The sequence below is a fragment of the Strix aluco genome, chromosome W (genome assembly GCF_031877795.1).
Source record: "Strix aluco isolate bStrAlu1 chromosome W, bStrAlu1.hap1, whole genome shotgun sequence".
Classification (NCBI taxonomy): domain Eukaryota; kingdom Metazoa; phylum Chordata; class Aves; order Strigiformes; family Strigidae; genus Strix; species Strix aluco.
In genome coordinates, this window is record NC_133970.1 from 3219520 (window position 1) to 3245860 (window position 26341).

Below are 26341 nucleotides of genomic sequence, written 5' to 3' on the forward strand. Positions count from 1 at the left end.
TCATAAATCCCCAACGGAGCGGACAACAAGTCTCAAAGTCCAAACATTTATTAACTACCCACAATGTACTAATTGGATACACGATAATTGGCTAAGTATATAACAAGTTGTGGCAATCAATACAGTATGGCTTGCATTGCTTAATGGTAGTGAAGGAAAAGGGGAAAAAGGAAAGGAGGGAGACGGAGAGAATAGAGGAATAGAGATCACTGGTCTGGGTTCCTGTGTCGATCTCGCCAGCGAGGGTTCCAGGAGGCATCTGTCTTCTTCGCTTCACTGCCCTCTCTTGGGCCCCCCCCCCCCGCTTCTTGATTTATACCCACTTTCCTTGGGTCCGTCCCCTAGGTCGACCCACATACCTACGTATCCCATGTACGGGGAGGGGTAAGGTGTTTCATGGGATGATGTAATTAGCATGATCATGTTAGCCCTCGTTAGCATATTGAGGGGTGTTAACTTTAATATGCATTCCGTGGATAATGAAGCAAAGGTCATTCACCGGACAGATGGCCCTTGAAATTTGGCCAGGTGCCTCAGAGCAGAGCTGTCCTGTCTCCACAGGGCTCCCTCCTCCAGCTGCATCCTGTGTTATTCGGGCAGCCTGAAGTGCTAAGGCTTGGACAATAGGCCCAAGCCAGAGCTGACCTATAGATTGTTGCGGGAGGATATTGGACCTGCACAACTCTATGAGAGTTATAACAAGCAAAGCCATTTATTTTTCCAATAGTACATACTTATGCTCTTGCCAAAGCTCTTACTTCATAATTAGCAAGTCAGCAATTAAACAGCTATCTACCTTTTCTCCTACCAGCATCAGACCACTCTAACACGCGCTGTGCAGACCAATCACCTTCTTGTTCACGCAGTGGTAACTTCTCACAGTTCAGTACTTTCCCACAGCTCAGTGTTGCAGCTGGCCGTTGTTTTTCCCTGCCACCTTGGCACAACTCAGCAGTTTCTTATCTTTCTCCCAAGGCCTGTTTCTCATCAAAGCCTGGCTGTTGATTCAGAGGCCGTGCAGGCCGATGCCTCCCACATCTCCCCCTTCTTTGTTTTGCAGCTGCACCTGCAAGACTTGTTTCAGAGCTTTATCAATTAAGGTTTAGAAAAACTTCAAAAAACACAGTATCCCTAAAACAATTCTACCAAAGGCTAAAAATAAAAAAGCAGTTACAGTTGCTAGTTGAAAAGAGTAGGACAGTCTTTTTTACCATCACATTTCCAGGACACTGGGATACACTGGGTTGACTGAGGACCACAGCTGATTTCATTTACCCAGCATGTTCTCATATGACACAGTTCAGCACTCTCGTCAGACCCATCCTTGTAGTTGGGATCCCATCACACTGCCATCTGTTAGGCACACACTGACCACTGATGCACACAAAATCAGATTCAGCACACGTCTTCTTCACACAAGCAGTCTCATCACTGCCATAAAGCATATTACTAAGTGCTACAAAATAAGGAAGATACAGAATAGCAGACTTACTTAATGGGGTACTAACATTCAGATCCGCAATTGCTGGGGAACCCTGGATGCAGCGAGAATTTAGAGTGCCCTTCCTCGCAAAATATAAAGCAAGCTATGCAGATCATCATTAGTTAGGCCCAACAATAGCTGTATCCAATTTATGGCTCCCAACAGTTTCTGTAAATCATTTAAAGTCTTAACATCAGTTTTAAGTTTAACCTGTTGTGGGACAATGGTCTGTTCACAAATTCTCCACCCCAGGTACTGCCACGGTGATGATCTCTGTACCTTTTCAGGTGCTGTTTGTAACTCCATTTGAGATACTGAGTCTTTGGGTAAAGCAAGAGCCTTTTCCATCATCTCCTGTGTCTCTGCTGCTATAAGGCTGTCATCCATATAATGATATATAACAGCCTGGGGGACCTGCGTTCTAACAGGGCTCAAAGCCTTTGCAACAAACCACTGACACATTGTGGGAGTATTGTTTATGCCTTATGGTAAAACAACCCAGTGGTACCGTCTTGCAGGTTCACTAACATTAATACTGGGAACAGAAAAGGCAAATTTAGGTGCATCATCCGGATGCAAGGGTATGGAAAAAAGCCCAATCCTTTAGATCAATTATTACAAGATGCCAGTTTGGGGGAATCATTGTTGGGGAGGGCATTCCTGGCTGTAACGTACCCATACCCTCCATGGCATCATTAATGTGTCGGAGATCATGTAAAAGTCACCATTTACCACTTTTCTTTAAAATAACAAACACCAGGGAGTTCCAAGGACTGGTGGTAGGTACGATACGTCCTGCACTTAATTGTTCCTGAACTAAATCATTAAGGTGGTGCAACTGTTCCATTGGCAAGGGCCACTGACCCACCCACACAGGTGATTCTGTTTTCCAGGTTAGTTTCAGGGTGGCTTTAGGGGTGGGTTGTGCTAAGGTGGCAATTAAGACAAATTTGATCCAATTTGAGTTCCCCATCCAGCCGTACAGTCACGACCCCATGATGTAAGAGGGGTTTCCAATATAAATGGAGGAATATTTGCTACCCGGTTTTCTGGGCCCCTTGCATGAATGAGATCTTTGCTTTGAAACGTTACAGCATGACCACCAACCCCAAAAAGCACTCGAGTTACCCGAGCTAACGGCCAATCTGCTCACAGATATGACGGTCACACCCGCACCAGTATCTAAAATGCCTGTCAGTGCAACAGATTCCTCTGCTTTAGTCAGGGTACATGTTACCAGAGGTCGACCTTGTGTCACTGTCTGAGCCCAGAATATTTGAGGAGAACCTGCTGATCCAAATCCTGAGTCACCCCGGCTTCTCAGCATACTATTAGGGGGAGCTGCAGTAAAATAAACAAGCTGAGCAATTTGTGACCCTTTTGTTACTGAACACGGGGGTACAGGGGTCCAGGCCATAATTCTGATTTCCCCTTCATAATCGGCATCTATGACCCCTGGTAAAACGAACAACCCCTGTAAGGTTGTGGATGATCTTCCCAGTAATAATGCACTCTTTTTTTTTTTTTTTTTTTCCATTTCCCAACAGTCTATATACTCCTGTTGGTATCAAGGATACCGTGGTATCTAGTGATGTTACTGACTCGGAGGTTGCCAGGTCCACGCCTGATCGGTATCGACTAAATTATTATAAACCACCACTGATTGCAATATTTGATTAGTGTCTTTTTATTCACCCTTGCACCTGGAGGTCCCCCTATCTTCTTCCAGCGTTTTCAAATACAGCCTAGGGGACTCTTTTTGACTATTCCCCCACTCTGGCCGCTTCCCATCTCATCTACTTTACCTTAAAAAGCTACCCGATGTTATAAGTAGATTTCTCAAATTGATGTGAGTCAGAGCCAATCAAAATTTCAATTGTTTATTTAGCAAGCGGCAACAAGCAAAACAGCGCTGGGCGGCCGGGGAGTCCTTGCTCCACCAACGGCGCGCACTCACTTCCCGAGGGTCCGTCTTTTTTATATCCTCCGCCTTCCGGTATCGGGTCTCTCTGAGAGGTGTACCCTGCGTCTGCGCACTTTGCAGCTAGGGGGTCGCTCCATCCGGGTCTTCCTCGTGTCACCAACTCCTCGTATTTCCTGCTTTCCTGAGAGTGGCTCACAAAGCTTTTGTTTATATCTTACAGAGTACAGACATTACCCCTTTGTCCTTCTCCCCTTTGTCTTTCTCCCCTTTGTCCTTCTTCCCTTCTCCCTCTTTTCAGTCTTTTGCACAATAGGAGTCCTTGCTTCAGCATTTCAACTTAGATAAGCACTTGCAGTCAGTTAGTCGTTACACAGTGTAATAGTTAAGATTAAGCTTAGGCCTACATAGTTTATGGAATAACATGTCACGAGCTCCCAGTATCTTTAATGGAATTTGATGAACAAACAGTTTACTGTCTATCACACCCGATAAGCTGACAATATCCCCCTCAGGCAGATGGTACAAGGGTGCACTCTCCCCACAGCGTATGCACCTAAATTCAAGACAACAATGAACACAGAATTACTGCCTCCCGCTAGAGGAGATATTTCACCTGTGACACTTAAAACACTGAGCCCGAACAAACAGGCAGCACCGATGACCCAGCGGGCGGGCACTAGGGCGCTCTGTCCTAAGGAATGTTCCCTCGTCCTGCACTACCCCCCCACTGGTACAGAGTCTGCCCTGCGCTTCGTTCCTCTCCGGCCGCTTCCCTCGCGGGATAACGGAACTGCGGGTCAGAGAACTCCGCACTCCGCAGCTGCAGCTGGGCTGCGCCTCACACCCGCAGAACAGTCACACACCCACACAAAGGGGCCCTTACACTTATTACTCACACAACATCAAATGACAAATGCTACAAACATCAAAACACCATTAAGAATATATAAAGCCATTGCTTGTTGATTATGTGGTGTGCCCAGAAAATTCCCCCTTCTCTGTTTTCAAATCAAGGCCTTTAGTGTCCTGACCATCAGAAAGGTTTAAAGTTAGTCCTTTTAGAATGGACAAGGGACTCCGCATCCCAGTGTCAGCACCTTCTGTAAAAACTGCCGCTTTTGGTGTTCGGGGGAGGCAGATGGACGATTGCAGGGGGGGCTCGGGGAGGCCCAGGGCCGCCGCCGCCAACTCCGTGCTTTAAGAGTGTCCGAAAACAACTTCCAAGTGGTCGCGAGCTCACTGGCATGCTGATCCCCCTTGGAAATAGCATCCTACAACTGTTCACCTATTTCAGCCCATTTTGCTGGTTCAGAGGCTGTGAGGGTATCGGCAGGATGGCCGTGGCTTCTGCACCATTTAAGTAACCTTCGCACAGAAGTTTCATTATAAGTTATCCCTCTCATAGAGAGTATATGCAGCAGGAGTCTGACAGTTGCCGTCTCCTCTGTGGACTTGTTCTGCCCCATGCTGCCCCCGATTGATCACCTCTCCCGGGTGATTTTCCGTCGATGGACTGTTTCCATCCTCCCTGTCACACCCCGCTGCAGACAGTACGTCCAATCAGGGATCCTCCCGCGGCGTCTTCCGCGCTCCGTCCTGGGACATCGGGGTCACCATTTGTTGCGGGAGGATATTGGACCTGCACAACTCTATGAGAGTTATAACAAGCAAAGCCATTTATTTTTCCAATAGTACATACTTACGCTCTCGCCAAAGCTCTTACTTCATAATTAGCAAGTCAGCAATTAAACAGCTATCTACCTTTTCTCCTACCAGCATCAGACCACTCTAACACGCGCTGTGCAGACCAATCACCTTCTTGTTCACGCAGTGGTAACTTCTCACAGTTCAGTACTTTCCCACAGCTCAGTGTTGCAGCTGGCCGTTGTTTTTCCCTGCCACCTTGGCACAACTCAGCAGTTTCTTATCTTTCTCCCAAGTCCTGTTTCTCATCAAAGCCTGGCTGTTGATTCAGAGGCTGTGCAGGGCTGACAGGCCGATGCCTCCCACAATAGATGAATCCTGTATATTTTATAACTGATAACCACTGTGCTAACAGGTATTACACTAAGTTATAACAAACCACCTAGTCTGATGTAAAAGGTGGAAGCGTTGGAGCCTGAGCAACAGGCCCTGAACTGAAACTGCTAACCCAGTATGTAATCCCTAATGACATATGCATGGAGGATGGAGCTATGATGAATGTATCTTTCCCTTCCTTTGTATGTGAATAGAATAACAGAGTCATGGAGGCAGGTGCCTGTCCTTGAGGCCTGATGTGAGACCTTGTGCATAATCCGATCAGATAAGCAGAGAATTCCCTTAGTTTCTTCCTTGAGCCCTGGCCAGGCTCTGGGGGGAACCTAATGTGAGATTGAAACCAGATATTTCCGCTTAAAACAAAGGTGCCAGCTATTCTGGCTTGCTGACTTTTAGCATATAAGGCTGGGCCCACTCACAGCGACTTTGGGTGCCTCACCTACGGGTGGACGCACCGCGTAGGATTTCCCACTTGCTGGGAAAGGCTCAACAAATCCTCGCTGTAACCGGGGCTGCCCAGCGCCTGCGGGTCTGGATGATGGTAACGTATGCAAGGGGTGATGGATCTTTCTTAATCACTATTCTCTCTCTCATGTAGCAATGATTTGATGCATTACCCTGGATTTTCCTGTTTGTTTAAGTGCAATATTCTGTCTTTTCTTAATATAACAGAATAATACAGAAAACATACAGTATTTAGTTATTTCTAGTAAAATACACCTGCTCTTTTCACTCTGCTGTCTGAGTTTAATTGATATCCCTAGTCAGCAGAACAGCCTTATCAGCTTCGACCTCCACACTGTGATAGATAGTAAACTATTTATTCATCAAATTCAATTAAAAACAATGGAGAAGTAAATTACCACATGAGCTATGTAAAGCTAATATTGCTACATTGTATAAAACTAACCGACTAACAGCAAGCGCTTAGCTGAACTAACATAATAAATCAAGGCTGTGTAGGGGGTAGGTAGAAGATATAGTGGTGCGTCCTTATCAGAGCTTTAACAGAGACATGTAGAGACAAGAGGCATGCAGAGACATGTCAGAGAACTACGGAGTCTGCGCAGAACCTTGGGGTGAAAAGTTCAACGGCGAGGAAGAGGAGATACTTCATCTCTACGACCACTACTCAGGACTCTGCAACCACCGCCCAGAACTGTTGAAGTTTACTGCGCAGACGCAAGTAGGAGGAAACCTCATTAAAATATGAAGCGGGGGTAGGCGGGGATAGATTATGAATATATATGAGAGTCTCATTAATATACATCACTTTGTAACACATAAGCAAGACGAAAAAACTTCGATGGTGCGCGCCGTTGGTGGAGTTGAACTCCCCGGCCGCCCAGCGCTGTTTTGCTTGTTGCCGCTTGCTAAATAAACAATTGGAATTTTTATTGGCCCTGTCTCACATCAATTTGAGAATTTACTTATAACACACACCATCCACCCTGTGACTCATAGTTTTGTCTTACGAGTGTTTGAGGCATTTCTTTGATCAGCCTCAACTTTTGCTTTCTCAGGTTGTTTTTCTTAGTTTCTCGCAGGCCTGGTTTCTCGTCTCTCACACTAGGAGAAACCAGCTATGTAATTACATGGGGCTAAATCCTGACCTCTACCTCATTCCTTATTTCGCAGCTCAATTTGGGATTGGAAGTGCTATAGCAAGTCCCTGACTTCTGTGATAGCTTTGCCTGAGCAAAGTTTTGAAGATTTTGCCTTCAGTGGCAACAAAAAATAAAGCTCTATTTGCTGGGGAGAAAATTAGTTTCATTTACTGCCCTTCAGTTTATTTAGCAGGAATAATACATGGAATGAATGGTACAAATTGATATTCTCTCTTAATGGTGAGTGGGATTGTTGTGAAAGGATAAAAGAGCAAAAATTTACCAAACGACAAAAAAATAATGTTTCTCATACAATCTGCAGCTCAGAATCTAAGTTTTCTTCTGTAACCAGGATCACACTATGTAACCAAATGATTAGCTGTTAGAACAATGGTAGAAACAGATGATTACCCTTGAAACAATCCATTATTGCATATACCTGACAAAAGTAGAAGCCGAGATAGGATTAATGGGAAGTAGAGACAGTGAACTGCGACGAACTGCCTATGTCTGCCAAATTATGAGGAAACTAGGTAGAAGGTAATTCCGGCAGGGGGAGATCGTGACCACCGACTTATTGACCACTGACTCTAATTACACCCCAGACTCAAAAGAACAAAGCAGAGAGGGCAAAGGAGGCATGTGTGCTAATTTACATGATAAGCGTACAGATTATGACCAATCACTTAGTAGATATGTATCAGTGTATTGAATATGTTTAAATTGTGTGTATAAATAAACGTAGTTTTTGGGACCACGGTGTGCTGTCTTGGGACAGGCACCTGTGCATGCGCATCCACGTAATAAACACAGATATCTCTACTCTGTGTGTTAATTGGCTCTTTGCACACTGGGTAAAGAACCCCTGTTTTTGGGACAACAGGATGATGGACCTACCGTGGAGAAGAAAATTTGCTTGGTGGAAGATACTTAGGCCAAAATATTTGGATGTGGGGTGCTTCAGTATTTTTGCTTCTAGCATGAATTGCTTTGTCTGCAATTTTGAGAGTGATTAAGTGTTTTTCTTGCTTAAATCTGGAAAAGCTGTACATGCTCAGCATTTCTGAAGAACTTTTGGCTGGCTTTACACATGCCAGAGGGATCAGCTCTGGGCATGGTGATAGCCAGGTTCAAGGAATCAGCAAGCAGTTTTCTTACATTGATTTTAAATGTACCAGTTCCACACAACTAATCCTAACCCAAAAGACATTTTGCAGAAATTACGACTGTTGGTCCCTTCCTCAAAGAGCAGAATCATGACATAATAGCACTTTGATATCCACAACAGACCAGCCTGTACCCAGTCCTTCAGTTGTCTCTATCCCTCTTTACAGGATGATCTGATCTGGCCTCATACCAGTGCCATGATTTCCCCTTCATTCAATGTGATACCAAAAAGCCGGTCAAAGAACTCTCTGAGACTCAAAGTCAGAGTTTTAGAAAGCAGGCATTCTTTATTGCAGTGCTGGGTGCACGGAGGATCACTCCACCTATCATGCACACCAAAGCTCCTTAGCTCACTTCTTAAATGTAGGTATCTTATACATATTCATAGGTTTACACAATACAAACATACATATGCATGACTAAGGTGGGGCTAATTCAAAAGACTTGTGCCAGCAGTTTTAAAATGTTTATGTCATCCTTGAGTCTGCGCATTGCCTCCTGGTGGTCGTCTTCAGGGGTCTTCAGGAAGAAGGCTGGCAGTCTCCCTCGTCACCTTTCCCCCAGTTGTAACATCACCAGGTCACAGAATCAGTTCTTTCTGGTCAAATTGCTCATTAGCCTCCTTATCTGTAGGATGTAGTGCATCCTTGGGTCTGGTCTTAGTCCTCTGTATAATAAATTGTTCGTTATCTTCCATTGCCATGGTTTCACCTCCTTCGTCCTTGGTGCCTCTATCTCTGTTCTTTAAGGCTCAGCAATTCTTTGGTTAAACATACAATTCTTAGGCCTAATATTATTAGTCATTTTAGTTTCTCCATACCCCTATATTGTTAGTCTGTTAGTTAGTTTTTCAATATCCCTATCAAATGGGGGCAGAGAGCACTCATCACTTCTCCCTGTGAGATCTGTCCTGGAGTATGAGCAACTCTGGTGGCCCAGATGCACAAAGGCTTGTTGCTCTGTAGCTTCAGCTCAATGTCACTGTCCTCCAGTGCATTGTCTTGCCATTGCCTAATTCACCCCAGAAGCCAATGATCTCCAGACTAGGCAGTGGCTATACAAAAGATCCCTTTTTTGATCCTGAGACCAGTACCTCATTCCACTGACCTTAATTCTTTTTCACATTGTGCTGGGTTTGTGTGTGTGACCAGGGTTTTTGGTAGTGGGGGAGGGGACTACACCAGTGGCCTCCTGTGAGAAGCTTCTCGAAGCTCCCCTGGCTCCAGGTCAGACCCACCTCTGGCCAAGGCCAAGCCAATTAGCGATGGTGGCTGCGCCTCTGTGATAACATATTTAAGAAGGGGAACCTGGGAGGAGGAGTTAGAGTTGTGAGGAGGAGTTGCAAGGAAGACATCTATGCAAATACCAAGGTCAGTGGAAGAAAGGAGGAGGAAGGTGGAGAGGTACGCTGGTGCACCCCCACCTGCAGCCCATGGTGAGAAGGCAGGGCACCCCCTCTACCCATGGAAGTCTGCAGTGGAGCAGATGCCAACCTGCAGCCTGTGGAGGACCCCTCACTGCACTGCGCCCAAAGAAGGCCGGGACTCTGTGGGAAGAAGCCCCCACTGTTGTAGGTTGGCACTGGGAGGGCTGCAACACGTGGGAGCGACCCATGCTGGAGCAGCTCAGGGAGAACTGCAGCCTGTGGGAAGGACTCATGTCGGAGAAAGTTTGTGGAGGACTGTCCCCCGTGAGAGGGGAACCATGCTGGAGCAGGGGAAGAATGCAAGGAGTACTCCCTCCCCAAGGAGAAAGAAGCCACAGGACTGACCACACCCCCTATTCCCTGCCCCCTGCACCACTGAAGAAGAGAAGATAGAGATATCAGGAGCAAAGCTGAGCCCAGGAAGAAGGGAAGGATGGGGGAAGGTGTTTTTGAGATGTGGTAATACTTCTCACTGTCCTACTCTGTTATGTGTTGTTGTTGTTAGTGTCTGAATTAAATTTATGTTCTTTTTCTTCCCCTAATGAGTCTGTCTTTTGCCTGTGACTATAATGGGTGAGTCATCCCTCCCTATCCTTATCTTGATTCATGAGTCTTTTTGCTTTATTTTCTCCTTCCCAGGAGAAGGGAGGAGTGCAGGAGAAGGGGGGAGTGAGCATCTGTGTGGTGCTCAGTCACCCTCTGAGCTCAAACCACGACACACATAAAGGTACTGTTGCTATAGCTATGCTTTAGGTAGAAGGGACTTTGCATGGTGGTTGGTATGATGGCAAGCAACAGTTGCTTGGCTTTTCATGTTTCATTCTGTTGCATCCCGATACCCTACCCTCAGAGCCATGAGATAAGGAGGATGATTCACTTCCCCCTGTGCCCCCTGCCCTCTTGGAACCAGTAATCAAGACTGAACAACAGAGTACACCTGCCAGAGCACAAAACCCACCTTCATCCACAACAACTACTAGAGGGTTTACTGCCTTAGAATTAAAAGATCTGAAGGGGAGATACTGTGCTAACCCAGGGACTGGCTAGCACAAATCTGGACAGCTGGAGCCAACCAGTGCCACCTTGCTCCTGCTAAAGCTAGATCATTAACATTAGGTCCAGGAATATTGTTAGATACTTCAGGGCCAAATATTACCAGTCCCTTATGGACTTGTGCTTTATGTTGGGGCAGCACTATGCATTCTACTGATTACAAGGGGAAAAGAGCATGGCCCTGGAACTCAGCAGCCAGCCTGCAAACCACCCTGCTAAAAACTACTATTTTAGCTGAATTGGAAGGACTAGCACCCATTGCCCCAGGTGCTGGACAACCCCCTCCCTCAGAACCAAATCCCTGAGAGGCAAGTTGTAAGCCTGTACATTTCTGACCTATAATAAAGGAATCTGAGGGAGCATTGAAATCATTAGCTTTAGCCATTAAGACAGGCTTAAACAGTACTTCTTTCTAAGAGGTCCTTCAACATATGCTCACAGATTTACCATTTGTGGGAATACAACGGAAGACTGGCGAGGAGGATTGTAAACACGCTCAAGTGACTTGCAGCTGGGGTGTTGAAAAACATATATATCGTATTAATTATTGTTTAGTTTTGTGTGCTTGATGGGTAGAATGTCTGCGTTTAGATAACACAGGCCTGGGAGAGGCTCAGGGGCACCTTATCGAGCATCCTTGAGATTCCTGCCCTGCTGTGGGAAAGATCAAAGCACAGTGGAAGAGTACGTGTGTGAAAATCCCTGATATCTACAGGCGAAAGCAGCAGGTTCAAGATCTTTTTCTTTCTTGTCCTCTTTCTGGCTAGTAAGGACCAAGCTCTGCAGTGCCTGCGTCCCTCTGCCCGGGTGCTGCTGCGAAGATCCTGAGTCGCAAGGTAACAAGAATAAATTTGCTCTTTGCATTTCATCTGTGGTTTTGGGGTTGTTCCTGTGTCCTGCCAGTGTCGGCTCACACACCACTATACACCCCAGAAGATAAAAAACAGGGGAGAACCTCAGCTAAAGTAAGTGTAATAGAAAAGAGGCAGCCTGTCTCCATGCAAAAGATGAAAACAAAAAGGGGAAATTAGAAGATCCCCTCACTTACTACTGAGCATAAGAGATTATGGGAAAGGTGTTTAGATAAGGGGCTCTCTCCAGTCAGTTAAATGGGCTGTCAACTCCATTTCTACTGCAACTGGCCGGGTTTCCCTCATTAACTCCTCATGATAGTTCTCTGGGATCTGTATCAGGGGATAGGGGTGACACTGTACAATTAAAAAGATAATGACTAGGGAGCCAGAGGACATTAGGGATGTAGGCCCAAATCTATCAGCACTAAACCTAGACAGCGAATATGTGGGAAACTAGGGGTGGGGCTTGATTCAGTGGAAGTACTGGCGGCTGCTACTCCCACTGCTAAGAATCCAAGTCCTGAGATGATGGTCACAGTTAATGATTGCTACTTTACAACATTCCTCATTGATACAGGAGCACAAATATTGATGTTAGATAAGGACATTTACAAAAGACAGCCTCCACTTAGGAAGAAGTTAGTTTCTATTGTAGGCATTAATGGGCAAGTCACTATCCATCCACTGGTCAGGGCTAAACTAATTCTGTCTGATGGACAGACAGTCCACCTGACCTTACTTTTAGGTCCCCATAATATATTAGGTATGGATGTATTGAAGGGTCAGTTGTGGGTGGACTCCTGGGGAAAATGGGAAATGGGGTGTACTGGGTCTGGCTGAGCCAGAATTGGTTTTCCCCTGCAGCAGCCCTCATGGTGCTGTGTTTCATGTTGGGAGCTGGCAGGGTGTTGATAGCACACTGGTGGTGTGGCTACTGCTGAGTGGTGCTTACACAGCACCAAGGCTCTTTCCGACATTTCCCCCCCCCACAGTGGGACGGGGTGGGCAAGATCTTGGGAGGGGACACAACCAGGACAGCTGACCCCAACTGACCAAAGGGATATTCCAGACCATATGACGTCTGCTCAGTATAAAGCTGGGAGAAAGGAGGAAGGGGGTGGGGTCACCCTTGGTCCTCCAAGGTAACCACTACGCGTATGGGAGCCCTGCTTCCTGAGAAGGCCCGACATCGCCTGTTCATGGGAAGTAGAGAATAAATCTGTTTTCTTTTTTTTGCTTCCGTGCGCAGACCTTTGCTTCGCTTTGCTTATATTAAAACTGCTGTTGTTTTACCCACAAGGGTTGTTTTGTTTTCCTATCTTATTTTCTTTCCCTTCTTTGCCCTATTGAGGAAAAAAAGGGGAAGGGGGGGAAGTGATAGAGCGACTTGGTGGGTACCTGGCATTTAGCCAAGGTCAAACCACCACATGGGGACACCACCCCTTTGACCCCACAGTTTACTGCATGCAGATGCATCTTTGACTTTAGGATTTTGGAGGGCACATATTCTGGGATTTAGTATAATAGCATGACCACTCTATAACTTACTAAAGAAAATTAGAGTTTGGGAATGAACTCCACAACATGAAGAGCTTTTAAAGGAAAATGTGAATGTATGTCAATCATTGGGACCCATGCACCCTATGCAGCCCCTCTCACTACATATCCAGGTGGGAGAGAAAGGATATTGGTGGGGACTATGGCAACAAGGGCCTACTGGTTCCAAAGATCTCCCTATTACTTTTGGCTGCAGATCATGGCAGAATGCTCAGCACAATTATTTGACTTTTGAAAAGGTGCTGTTATCAGCTTATAAATGGCTAGTGGTAACTGAACCCTTGACTCAGGGAAGAAGTGTAAGATTACATGTGCCAATACCTATTCTTAAACCTATTCTCAAGCCTATTCTCAGTGGTAAACCACTACCTCTAGGTATATCACATAAGACCACTGTACAAAGGTGAGCATGAAGTTAAGTAGACTTCTCACTTTCCCTATCGACCTCAGATTAATGGTATAGTAGAAAGGTGGTTTAGAAAGGTTGCTTAAACAACAACTTGACAGGCAAAATGGTAATGCTAATTAGGGAAGAAACTTATGGGAGGCCATACAAGCATTGAACTCCCAGCAGACTTCTACTGATAGTCCACAACATAGAGGTTTTGAACAATCCCCTCTGCTGAACCAATGCCAGCAGGATGCTTTGAACACCTCAGTGTGTGTCACGAATGAAAGTATTAACACAGTAATGATTGAGCAGCAAATCAAGATTGATTAATGACTAGCAGCACTTAATCATTAACCAATTTTTAAAGATTTACAAAATAATTTGGTAAAATATGTTATGATTGAAATAGTGACTTAACTACAGATTCGAAGATGACAAGAGTCACTCTAACTTACTATACAGTACCTTAAATCTATATACATATATACATGCGCATTCACAAATACAAAACATACAAACACACAGGCAAAAGTATTTGGAGCCAGTAAAATATGTATGTCCATGAAAATAACTGTGAATACCCAAACACATCAGTAAACAGAGAGCGAGTAGGTGAAAGAGAAGCTAGCTCAAAGTTAAAATTTCCCTCTTTTCGAGTTTAGAGTAAATACTCACAATGCATTGGCATTCCTCAACAGGCAATAACTGAGACTCGAGCAGGTCGACTTTTCCCTGGCCTTCTGTCGGCTCTATCAGTGGGCAGTCCTTCGAGGAGTTAATGCCTGAGAGGTGTCCCAGCTCAGGGGAGATGCAGGTCAGCTGAGGCCCAGGAGAGCTAAAGGGTCTCACTGGTGCTGCTGTTTATAGGGTCCAAGATAATTGACTTTTGTCAGACACTTATCACTCTGGCCTAGCTCAGACAATGAGGTGTTCTGGTGTCTTCCACCAGTTGTGAACTGGATGGGTGTGCAATTCTGTTATTGTTTTCCCAGGTCCTTAGGAGGTGATGGGCTGTTATAACCATTCCCAAGTGATAAGGAGGGCAGAGCCAGGCTGGTCAAAGGGGCATCTTAATGCTTTGTTTACTGACATTAGCAGTACTTAACTCCTTAGGTTGGTATGTGGCCCAGGAGTGGGGGAGGGGGGAAATTGCACCACCACAGTGTGGTGTCCAGGAGATCAGGTGAAAATTCAACACCCATCACTCAGAAAAGCTGGGTAGTGACCCAGCACTTTTGCAGCACTTTTGAGGGAAAGGAATATGAGAAACTGTGGATACTGTGGAAATGCAATTAATCATTACTGAGGGTTGGATACGATCCCCTGCATCCAGTTCCAGCCCAACAGGATGACCATGCAGTATCACTGGGACAGACATCAGGCTTTGCAAGCTGCTGCAAAATACGGCCAACACTGTCTGTGAAAATGGAAAACCATAACAAAATGCCAACTTCAGAAGAACATGTGAATGGGGACAATAAGGAAAAGACCATGTGAACCAGAAGAATCGGCCAATGGGCCCACAAACCACAAACTGCATTTTGAAGTAAGTGTCATGCAGAGAGGGTGGGTGGTGGTGGAGGAGCTCCCTTTCCCTGTGGTGTTACCTGAAAAGCAGATTAGTGCCCAGCGTGCAATAACCCAATCTTAACACGCTCACGAGAGATATTGTATTTATTCAGGCCTGGGTGCTCGGTGGACTTTTCCACAAATCAAGCACCCCAACAGCAGGTTTTCATGCTCCCTTTAGACACAAAAATCAGAGATTAGTACTTTTCCAGAACACGCCTATTAGATACTGTTTGGTTAGTGATTAACATACAATTATAATACATCTTATCTAATGCTTCTACTACTACACATGCTCAGGGGAAGGGTCTTAACTTGGGCAGGGGTCTTTTTGACCTGTGGGTGTGGTTTTTAGTATTATAATGAAGGCAGTTCACTTTAAGGACACCCAAAAGTTGGTTTCATTGCCAAGTTAACTGATCAATTAATCACTTTGCCAGATTGTCAAATAACTCATTCTCAACACAATTCTATGTAATAAAACATATATGGTATTTGTTATTCAAATCTCAAGGGGAAAAAGAAGTTGTAGTCAGGATGTTGTGGCCGAACAGTTTTGTAATTCTCTTATGTAAATAAGAAATAAGATATATGTATATAGTTTCTATTGTTAAAATCAGTTGTTAGAAGGGAGCTAAAATGGCCCCCATCTTCAAGCCACTACAAAAACACTTGTGCTGAGTCATCCCCCCTTCTGTGAGGGAAACCTGAGACAAGCCCGCGAAAACTTGTTTACAACTTTGCAGACCCCTCAGGGTACGCCCATCATGAATATGGATGAAGCCTACACTATAAAGGGACTCGGTTCTGCCGGGTCAGGTGTGTGTCCTGGTAGAGCAGAGACTCCCGGCACACCCAGCGCTGTTTTGCTCACTCGCCGCTTGCTAATAAAATTTTATTGATCACTAAAAATTGAGAAGTGGTTATTTCCCACTAAACTACAATTAATCAATAACATTCTATACATTGTCTTTATGGTCCAGGATGTTCTAGTCATTTTCTAGGGTTTGGAGATCAAAGCCTATTCTTTATAAATTTCAGTGTCTCACCTGACCAGTCTTATGATTATCCCCAGGTGTGCAGTAGCTATAGCTACTAGCATAATCATTAACCATGAAATTTAGCAAATATGAAGTATACTATATCACTGCTGCCCCTGGGGAAGCTGTGCCCCACAGGCACTGAAGCTGTGAAGCCATGTGGTGCAGGGGTGAGGAAGAGCTGCAGCACAGGTGGCAAGGTTTGCAGTGGTGTTGACAGCTCAGGACTTGGAGGTGCAGGGGAAGGAGGCAGCCTTTTCTTTTTTTCAGACCAGCAGTGCAGAGTGTCTCCCATCCTCCCCCAGCTCATTTGGGTGCTTTGTCATCCTGTACTGGGAAGTTCTCCCAGTATTCAAAGGGTTCATTGATGATACATTTTATTTTTGTAGCTCAAAGTAGTGCAGAAACCTCCTAATAGTCTAATATAGGAATAGGTTTCCTTTTCCAAAAGCTTTCACCCTGAGCAAAGCAAATACTGATGGAGGAAATAGGGGAGAAGTTGGGCATTTACAAATGAAGGAAAGTAAGCTGATGACAGATCATAAGTGAACCCTCACCTCCTGTGCATGTGCTAGAGTCTTCTAAACCTGTATCTGTTCTTACTTGTCTCACTGGAATGGTTTACTTTGCTGCCCTTTCATCCATTAGCTCAATATGTTTAATGTTTGTAATGGAGTGGTGACTGAGTCTCAAATCAGCCAGCCTTGCTAGCTGCTGGACAAATAGAATGGTTTGGGTCAGAAGGGACTTTTAAAGATAATCTAGTTCTAACCCCCCTGCTATGGACAGGGATATCTTTCACTAGATCAGGTTGCTCAAAGCCCCATCCAACCTTGTCTTGAACACTTCTGTAAGCCAAAACGTCTTGCTAACATTTTTTTTTTTCCTCTTTGTCTTGCCTTTTGTCTTGCTAAATATTTTTTACTGAGAATAAAGTAGGTCAATGTCCATATAGCTTCTGGAATGTGCAGACACAGCTGAAGGTTGGTGCTTTTGTGAAGAAGAAAGGGGTTTGAAGATAAGACAGTCATAAATAAGACAGTTGGGGCCTATTTTTGAAGATAACAGGAACAAGGAGGGGACAAATTAAAACAAACCAGCTCAAGACACAACACAGCTGCACAACACCTCCTAAACAGACCTTTGTGAGCATGTGTGAGCACTGAGGTCAACCAGCAGACATGGTGAGGAAGACTACCAACGAGCACCAGGGACCCCTCGAGACCACCACCCAGCAAGAAAGCACATGCATAATTAGGATGCAGATATTGTAATTAGTTCCAGGAAATCTAACGCATATGTAACTCATTCCTCAGAAAAGTTATGAACATGTATAATCTCACTGTATATTGGCTGCCACTTATAGATCTGGGGTGCACTCACCTTTGCGAAGCTATTCGTGTGTGCGCCCAGTGCTGCAATAAAGAATGCCTGCTTTCTAAAGCTCCAAAACGAGTCTTAGACAGTTCCTCTGCTGGCTTTTACAGTAATACTTCCAGCGAGGGGGCATCCAGTGCCTCAACACCCTCATTGTAAAAAACATCTTCCTTACGTCCAGTCTAAATCTACCCTCTGTCAGTTTACCCATAAGCTCTCAACTTGTTCATCACTATTTTTCAAAGACAGCTCTGTCCCACCACATTTCAGTGATAGCAATTAGTTTGTAGCTTTCTAGCTGCACAGTGGCTTCCAATTCCTCCTGTTTGTTACCCCTGCTTCATGCATTGGTATAGAGGCACTTCAGCTGGACTATCCACTGTGTCACCTGTTTGGAGAAACATGCCCTAATTCCTTTGTGGCATTTCACAGGTGTTTCTCAAATGCAAGCTAATAAAGTGTTTCTCATTGATGAGTTACAGTCACAGACAAGGTACAGGGGTAAAAATTAAAAAGAAATTGGTAGGAAACAGTGAAGCAGTACTGACTTGCCTAATTGATTTCAAAATACTAGTTTCATAAATCAAACGGGCAGTTTCATGATCCTTATTCATTAGTAATCTTAGCACTACCTACATTAAGAATGTTCAGAGTTGCTATGAATAACAACAAACAGTTTGGAAGGGATATTAAGCATGTTTTGGGATGTCAGTCATTTTCTTGAAAAGCGAGATGAAATGGGAATAATCTGCTGTAGTGATCCTAACAGGGAGACCACTGTACATCGGGGAGGTAGGGATCCACATAGCAGTTAACCTGAGTAGGTCCAGGCCTGTGTTGTTCTGTGCTGTGTTGCAGAGCACAGCATGGCCTTCAGGCCTGTGTTGTGCTGCACAGATTCCTTGGCCACAGGATAAACTCAGCCAGCTCATTGTAACAGAGGAGCCTGTAGGCAGCTCTCACTTGGTACCCGGTGATTACACCATGTGCGTGTCTTTGCCTTTATCTAAAAGTGCAGCAGGAAGTTCTCATGAGAACATCCTAATGTTTTGACTGTAGAAATGATGAATAGATTTGTTTTCTTTTAAGAAAAATCCTATAATAACTCAAATGACCACAGTGGGGTAATCCTTTCTACAGATGGGGTCTGCACAGCGTGCTGTATATGGATCAGTCCTGTTCAATGTTGTACAACTCAGGGGCCCAGCATCTAAAGGGACGTAAGATTATCTATATTATTGTCTCTTACAGATGGACCATCAACCCCCGGTGCAAAACATCTGCCTGATATAGAATACATGCTTGTAGTCAGGTAGTTACTTTCCTCTGAATCTTCAGATACTGTCATCAGAGGCAAGACAGTTAGACTTGATTTAGTATTATACTGTGATAAGCACCCTCTGTTAAAGCAAGCTGATGTTGCGTTTTTCTCGAGGAATGCATTTTTATATACAGTCATTGGCTTACCATCTCATCACTCCAGTTTTATACCTGAGTGACCTAAAATTATTTGAATTGAATTATGCAAGTATAAAACTGAAGTCACATTGTTATTCATTATTTCTGCACTGTGTTGTTGTCTGCTTAAAAATAACCAATAAGTGTTTGTCAGAGTCAAATAGACCAGGTTCTTTCAGATATTCCACACAAGGAGGGTTTAATGTGATGAGGGGAAAAAGTTAATAACTAATCTGTACCTTTAAGACTCTGAGCCTTTTGCCCACCTAGCTGCAGAGAACTGATAAAAACAACAGGTCCTTGAAGATAAGGGAGATACAGCCTGCCTAGAGACAATGGGATTATACAGAGACCGGAGACCGGTTCTGACCACCCAAAGCACACAGCTCAGCAGAAACTGGCAAAAGGTCAGAAGTTTACCAGAGAGGAAAACTTCGAGCCTTCATCAAACGACCACCAGAGAACACCCAACGACCAGCACCACATTTTACAGAGCATTCACGGTTGGGCAGGAACTATGTAAATGATTTCTGGGAAATCATTTGAATACTCTGGCCTTTTCTTGGAAAACTCATGCATATGTATGTATACTGCCTAAATGGCCTGAGGGCTTTTAACTCCTGGGTGTGTGCATTAGGAGGAGAGATCCCACACACACCCGGCGCCGTAATAAAGGAATACCTGCTTAATAACTCCGCTTATTGAGTTTTCACTACGTCAAACGATTTAATGCTAAATGTATTTATTTGAAGATATTTGATGTTACATGGGGTTTTGATTTAGAAAAGTTGAAACAAAGAGCTTCACTCAACAGTCAGAATTGAGTACAACTGTTCAGCAGGGATTCTTTATTCGCAGCGCTGGGCAGCACTGGGGATCGCTCCACCACAAGTGCCGCACTTACTAACAAAACTCTCTGACTAATATACACAAAAAGCATACGTGTGCATTAGATTTCTTAGAAAAGGCAGTCTTATGCTAATGGGTTCTTAGAATTCATTTACATAGTCTGAGCATGCGTAGTAAAAATAGAGTGAGGGTCTTCTCCCCTCCTTAGGGGTCCACGTAGTCTTCCTCACACTGTCCGCTAGTTGAATTTTAGGTTTCTCATGTCCATAGAGTTAGCTCATCTGTCCTTCAGCTCCTGTTTGTTCCAAGGAGGTTAGTTTAGACCAGCTTCCAGTTGCTTATCTTGACACTGGCATCTTCTTAGACACTTGGTTTTTAGATTCCTGCTATTAGGGATGTACTCAGGGAGTTTACCAGACTGTCCAAGGTCTGTCTTATCTCCACTAGGCAAGGAGTTACAGGTTTCAAAACATCTTACAAGTGGGTAATGACTACAGAGGGTAGCTAGGAAAAGAGTATAAATGAAATTATATACATTGCAGTAAAATACAGGAAAAATAAAAGCTTGTAAAACACAAGTGATGGTTAACATTAAAATTAAATGTCCTACTTTACAGGTCCCTGTACATTAGCAATTTCAAGTGTACTTGTAGCAACTTCCCTTCAAAGTAATACAGCAATATACTGAAATCACAACACAAGCACGATATAGCAATTGCAATATACAGTTGGATCACAATACAAACTTGATTTCTGTTACCAGTCTCTATATGCACACCATCATGACACTGGATCTCCCCAATTGTTGGGAATATGTGGGTTGAAGTCAGCTCAAGCCCATTGCTCTCTGCAAAGTTCATTTTGTTGGTTGTTTGATTTTTATACTCATGTTGGGTTGAGACACATATACCCTTCCCCCATGTTGGTCTGGCTGGCTCAGGAAGATAATACTTTCTATTGATTATGTTAGGAAGGCCATTTACATAACCAGTTGACCCACTCAACTGATACAGTCTTTTATTTACAACAAATGACACCTTTCGGTCCCCTTGGTGTTGAGATAAGTTCAGCTTCCTTTACCAAAGCTGTGGTCTTTCCCAACATCCTTTTCTGAGCTTCATGAGCACATCATCCTTGCCTATCTTCTCTGAGCCTGTTACCCTGAACAAGAGGCCTTGTTCAGAGTTGCTTAAAGTTTATGTGCCTGCTATCCATGGGAAAGAATGTATTGTTTACCGGGAAACTGTAGGCCGCACAACTGTTTCTCATCGCACCCAAGGCCACATAGTACGTATTATTGTCCATACAAATGTTTCTCATCAAATAGGACAGATTGGACACATCAGCTAGGTCAGTCTGTTCTTCAAACTGTCAACAATAATTAGTAAGTAACTTCTAATCAGGAGCTACCATCCTTAAAGAGAATCATCCTGGAATATGGAAGCTTGTTAAAATGTAAATCAGTTTAATTAGAGATTAGAGTGTCCTTTGGAAGAACTATCCTCATTATAATAGTAAAAATCACACCCACTGGTTCGAAGACCCCTGCCCGCATAAAGACCCTCACCCTTTGAGCTTGTGCAGAAAATTAAAAACCCACTGTAATTTTAAATAGAAGTGAGCATGTTATTAACCGATGAGGGATAGAGGTGATAAGTAAGTAACCAATAATCATTGTAGTAATTATGTAATCATGTAGTTTGGAGTGTATAAATACTTTGAAGTTCTTTGGTGTGGTGTGCTTGACTTGTGGATGTTTTCTACCTAGCACCCTGCGCAGAATAAAGCGATATCTCCTCTCTAAACTAATCTTGGTTTCAAGAGTCTTTATTTTAGGTAAAAAGCCTTCTTCCATTGTAGGATTGTGATTTAAACCTGGCTGGCAGCCAAACACCAGGCAGCCGCTCGCTTACCCTCCCCCACCCTGGGGAATGGGGAGGAGAGTTGGAAGGGTAAAGGTAAGAAGACTTGTAGGTTGAGATAAAAACAATAATTGAAATAAAATAAAATTAAAATAAAAATTATAATAATAGCAGGAATAATAGAAAATACAAATGAGTAATGCACAATGTGATTGCTCACCACCCACTGAGCGATGCCCAGCCTGTTCCCAGCTAGTGATCCCAGAGAAGAGAGAATCCTGAAACCACAATCCTGGAAGGGAGAGTGAGCTTCCTGATCAACCCTCCTCTATATACTGAGCATGACATTAGATGATATGGAATGTTCCATTTTCTGGTTTGGGTCTATTGCTCTAGCTCTGCTCCCTCCCAGCTTCTTGTACACCTGCACATGGGCAGGACATGGGAAGTTGAAAAGTCCTTGATTTCTTAGCAACAACTGAAAACATCAGTGTATTATCAACATTCTTCTCATACCAAATCCTATATTGAATCTAAAACACAGCTTGGCTCTTCAGTTCAAAATCGAAATTCAACAGCCATCTTTACTGACTTGTCCTCCTATTAAACTGTCTCCTCACATTTATAACACAGGCCCTTACATAATTAAAAATACAGGACAACAGCAAGTTCTCTTTAACTCTAGTTGGTCTCTAAAAAGAGTGGAACTATTGGGATGAATCTAACCATAATCAAGCAACTCCTCCAGCACCCTGATTTAATCAACCTTCTACAACAAGCACAAGAAAATGGACAAAAGACTCTTATCACAGTCCAGCATGATGTAAAAGAAATATATCAAGTGTTAACGAGAGTCAAAAGGGATGGAGAACACCGATGGTGGGAAGTTGTGGGGATTCGGAAGGAGTCCCTGCGAGAAAATGGACGTGGGAGCAATCCTGCATATGAGCAAGACTGGTAAAGCCTCAGCGTCGGCAAGGACATAACCCGGAAAGAATGAAGAAGAACACAGGAAGTTAAACAACTTCAGGGTGTGGGTTTGGGCGGAGAAGGAAGTTTGTACAATGTCAATGTGGCAGTTTTCATCCAATCAGAAGAGAGAGCTTAAGGAGCATGTGCAAAGCCAACTGTCCAATCAGAAAGAATTATACCATGTGATTGTATCATGTGATTCTCACCTGCATTATAAAAGGCTTGCTTCACCACAATAAAATTGGCATTGCTAAATCACACTGATAGTCTGCACTGCCCCCATATCTCCTGCAGGAAGTCTTATTCAGATGGTCACCAACAGCAACAAGACTGTTTAATTCCATGATTCACCCAGTTGTGATTTTTCTAACTCTAACTTTAATATGTTTACTGCTTATAATAATGTTGCATATTAAGGTTTGGAGGATGCTTAAACAGATTACGCAGTTGCAAAAGTTTCTCTGTGTGTATACTTCCCTGAAATAATGAAACTTTTATTAACTAATAGAAGCTAATCAAGCACAAAATTCCCTCAAATTATAATTGGATTACGGCATCCTCTGTTTATAGGCAGAGGCAAGGGGCAACCACACTGCCACTCTATGGACAAGATAAATTGACTTTAGTCATGAGGTGGATTGTGGTGGTGCAATTCCTGCCCCCCCCCTTCCCCCCCCCCCCCCCTTGCTGGGCTGCTCAGTGCTTGGTGCGATTTCAACCCCTCTCTTGGGCCACATGCCAACCTAGGGCAGTATGGATTGCAAATGGCAGTGAACCAGAGCATTAAGGTGCCCCTTTGATGAGCCTGGTTCCTGCTCTCACTATTGCTTGGGAATGGTTATAACAGCCCATCACCTCCTGACAGCCTGGTATGCCTTTACCTAGCATGTGGTCAAGGGAGAACAATAAGAGAATTGCACATCCATCAAGTTCTTGTGCAACTGGTGGAAGACACCAGAATACTTAATTGTTTGAGCTGGGCCAGAGTGAAAAAGTACCTGACAAAAGTCAATTATCTTGGACCCTATAAACAGTGATCCCAAGTGAGACCCTTCAAGCTCTCCTGGATCACAATGGGCCTGTGACCAGCATCTCTCCTGAGTTGAGACACCTCTCAGGTATCAACTCCTGTCCGCTGTTAGAACTGACAGGAGCCCAGGGCAAAGTCAACCCGCTCGAGTCTCAGTTATTGCCTGTCAAGGAATGCCAATGCATTGTGAGTATTTACTCTAAACTCGAGAAGAGGGAAATTTTAACTTTGAGCTAGCTTCTCTTTCACCTACTCGCTCTCTATCTACCAATGTGTTTGGATATACATAGTTATTTTCATAAGTGTGGGTAGATACATATTTCACTGAATCCAAATGCTTTTTGTCTGTCTGTGTGTTTGTATGTCTTGTGTTTGTGAATGCACATATATATATGTATTGATTTAGGATACCTTATAGTAAGTTAGTGTGACTCTTGTCATGATTGAATCCGTAGTTAAGTTGCTGTTCTAATCATAACATATTTTACTGAATTACTTTGTAAATCCTTAAATTGGTTAATGGTTAAGTACTTCTAGTCATTAATAAATCTTGATTTGCTGCTAAATCATTACCATGTTAATATTTTTATCCACGACAGCATGTAACTTATAACTGAAGAATCAGTTTCAGCTGTTTGTGAGATAGGGTTGGGAACCTGAAAAGCCACACTTCAGCTATTAGTATGCTGGGTTATTTACAGTACTTCCTGCATACAGGTACACTAGATGTCACAGTGTTAAAATGCTTTAGTATAAAGGCAGACAGCATCCCTATACTGAGCTGGTAAAGTTCAAATAGTTTGCAAAACTTTACTATTTCCTGGCTCTGAGTGCAGTTCAGCTGGCACAAGGGTACCCTGGAGGCCTTGGGCAAAGCCTCCTCCCAGGCCCAGCACTGTGATTCCTGCATGAACTGCCTAACATCACCTCTCAGCAATGTTCAGTCAGTAGCCCCAGAGCTGGCATGGCTCAGTCACTGCTTAGGCACCGATCCTGTTCTGCATGGAAAGTCAGCATAAAGCTGTTCTTTGCTAGATGCGCTCGTGGATCCTGGAAATCTGCTGCACATCTATGAATAAGTGTAAGGAGACATGAGAAATGCAGCCAGGAGGAGACCAGGAAACAAACTAGTAGGTAGCTTTATAAACCTCCTGATGTAGTGGGTTGACTTTGGCTAGCCACCAGGTGGCCACCAAACTGCTCTATCACTCCCCCTCCTCAACAGGACGGGGGGGAAAAATATAACGAAAGGCTCATAGGTCAAGATAAGGACAGGGAGATCACTCACCAGTTACCATCATGGGCAAAACAGGCTTAACTTGGGGAAATTAATTTAATTTCTTAACAATCAAATCAGAGTAGCATAATGAGAAATAAGAACAAATCTAAAAAACACCTTCCCCCCCCCCCCCCCCTTCTTCCCAGGCTCAGCTTCACTCCTGATTTCTCTAGCTCTCCCCCACAAGTGGCACAGGGGGATGGGGAATGGGGGTTGCAGTCAGTTCACCAGACGTTGTCTTTGCTGCTCCTTCTTCCTCACACTCTTCTCCTGCTCCAGCATGGGGTCCTTCCCATGGGAGACAGTCCTCCACAAACTTCTCCATCATCAGTCCTTCCCACAGGCTGCAGTTCTGCACAAACTGCTCAAGCATGAGTCCTTTCTACGGTGCACAGTCCTTCAGGAACAGGCTGCTTCAGCATGGGTTCCCTGCGGGGCCACAAGTCCTGCCAGGAGCCTGCTCCAGCGCGGGCTCTCCACAGGGTCACAGCTTCCTTCAGGTGCATCCACCTGCTCTGGTGTGGGGTCCTCCATGGGCTGCGGGTGGAGATCTGCTCCACCATTGACCTCCATGAGCTGCAGGGGCACAGCTGCCTCACCATGGGCTGCACCAGGGGCTGCAGGGGAGTTTTTGCTCTGGCACCTGGAGGATCTCCTCCCCCTCCTTCACCTTGGTGTCTGCAGAGTTGTTGCTCTCACATATTCTCACTCCTCTCTTGCGGCTGCTGTTGCACAGCATTTTTTTACCCTTTCTTAAATATGTTATCACAGAGGCGCTACCACCATCACTGACTGGCTCAGCCTTGGCCAGCGGCAGGTCCATCTTGGAGCTGGCTGGCATTGGATCTGTCAGACATGGGGAGAAGCTTTTGGCGTCTTCTCACAGAAGCCACCCCTGAAGCCTCCCTGCTACCAAAACCTTGCCAGGCAAACCCAATACATCTGAAAAGACTCATTCTGAGGTAAGGTTTATTTTAGATATCCTTTTAGGCAAACCTGTCCATCAACACCATGTCTGAGAGTATTTTAATAGCCTAGGACACTGATTTGAATTACAGATTGATATTAAACCTGCAGCCATTCTGCACAAACAGATTTCTGCAGTAAATGTTCTGTCTTTCTTAGGGACACAAGATTTGCTATATCTCCTCCTTTCCCCCAGCAAGCCTGGGAACATACCTGATCTCACAGTTGCAACAAGATGGGAGGAGAAAAGGGCCCCGGCACTATCCCCAGCCCTTCTGGTGGGGGACATCCTAACACAGAGGTGAAGAGTCTCTCCTGCATCCTTTTGGTTGGTGGGCTTTTTACTTCTCAACTGGTACCATTACTATAGTTTACTAATAATATTTATTTATACAACTAAGGTAGTGTGAAATTTAATGCTCATGTTGAAGGAAATT

At 44.3% G+C, this 26341-nt stretch overlaps 1 long non-coding RNA gene across 1 annotated transcript in view; it reads left to right on the forward strand.

Annotated features, from left to right (window-relative positions):
• LOC141917803 (uncharacterized) overlaps positions 1-24225 on the forward strand; it is a 61366-nt gene extending 37141 nt beyond the window's left edge. Inside the window, exon 2 of the long non-coding RNA XR_012621469.1 lies at positions 23138-24225. This is a non-coding gene — a long non-coding RNA (uncharacterized LOC141917803). The remainder of the gene's footprint in view (positions 1-23137) is intronic.
• The last annotated feature ends 2116 nt before the right edge of the window (positions 24226-26341 follow it).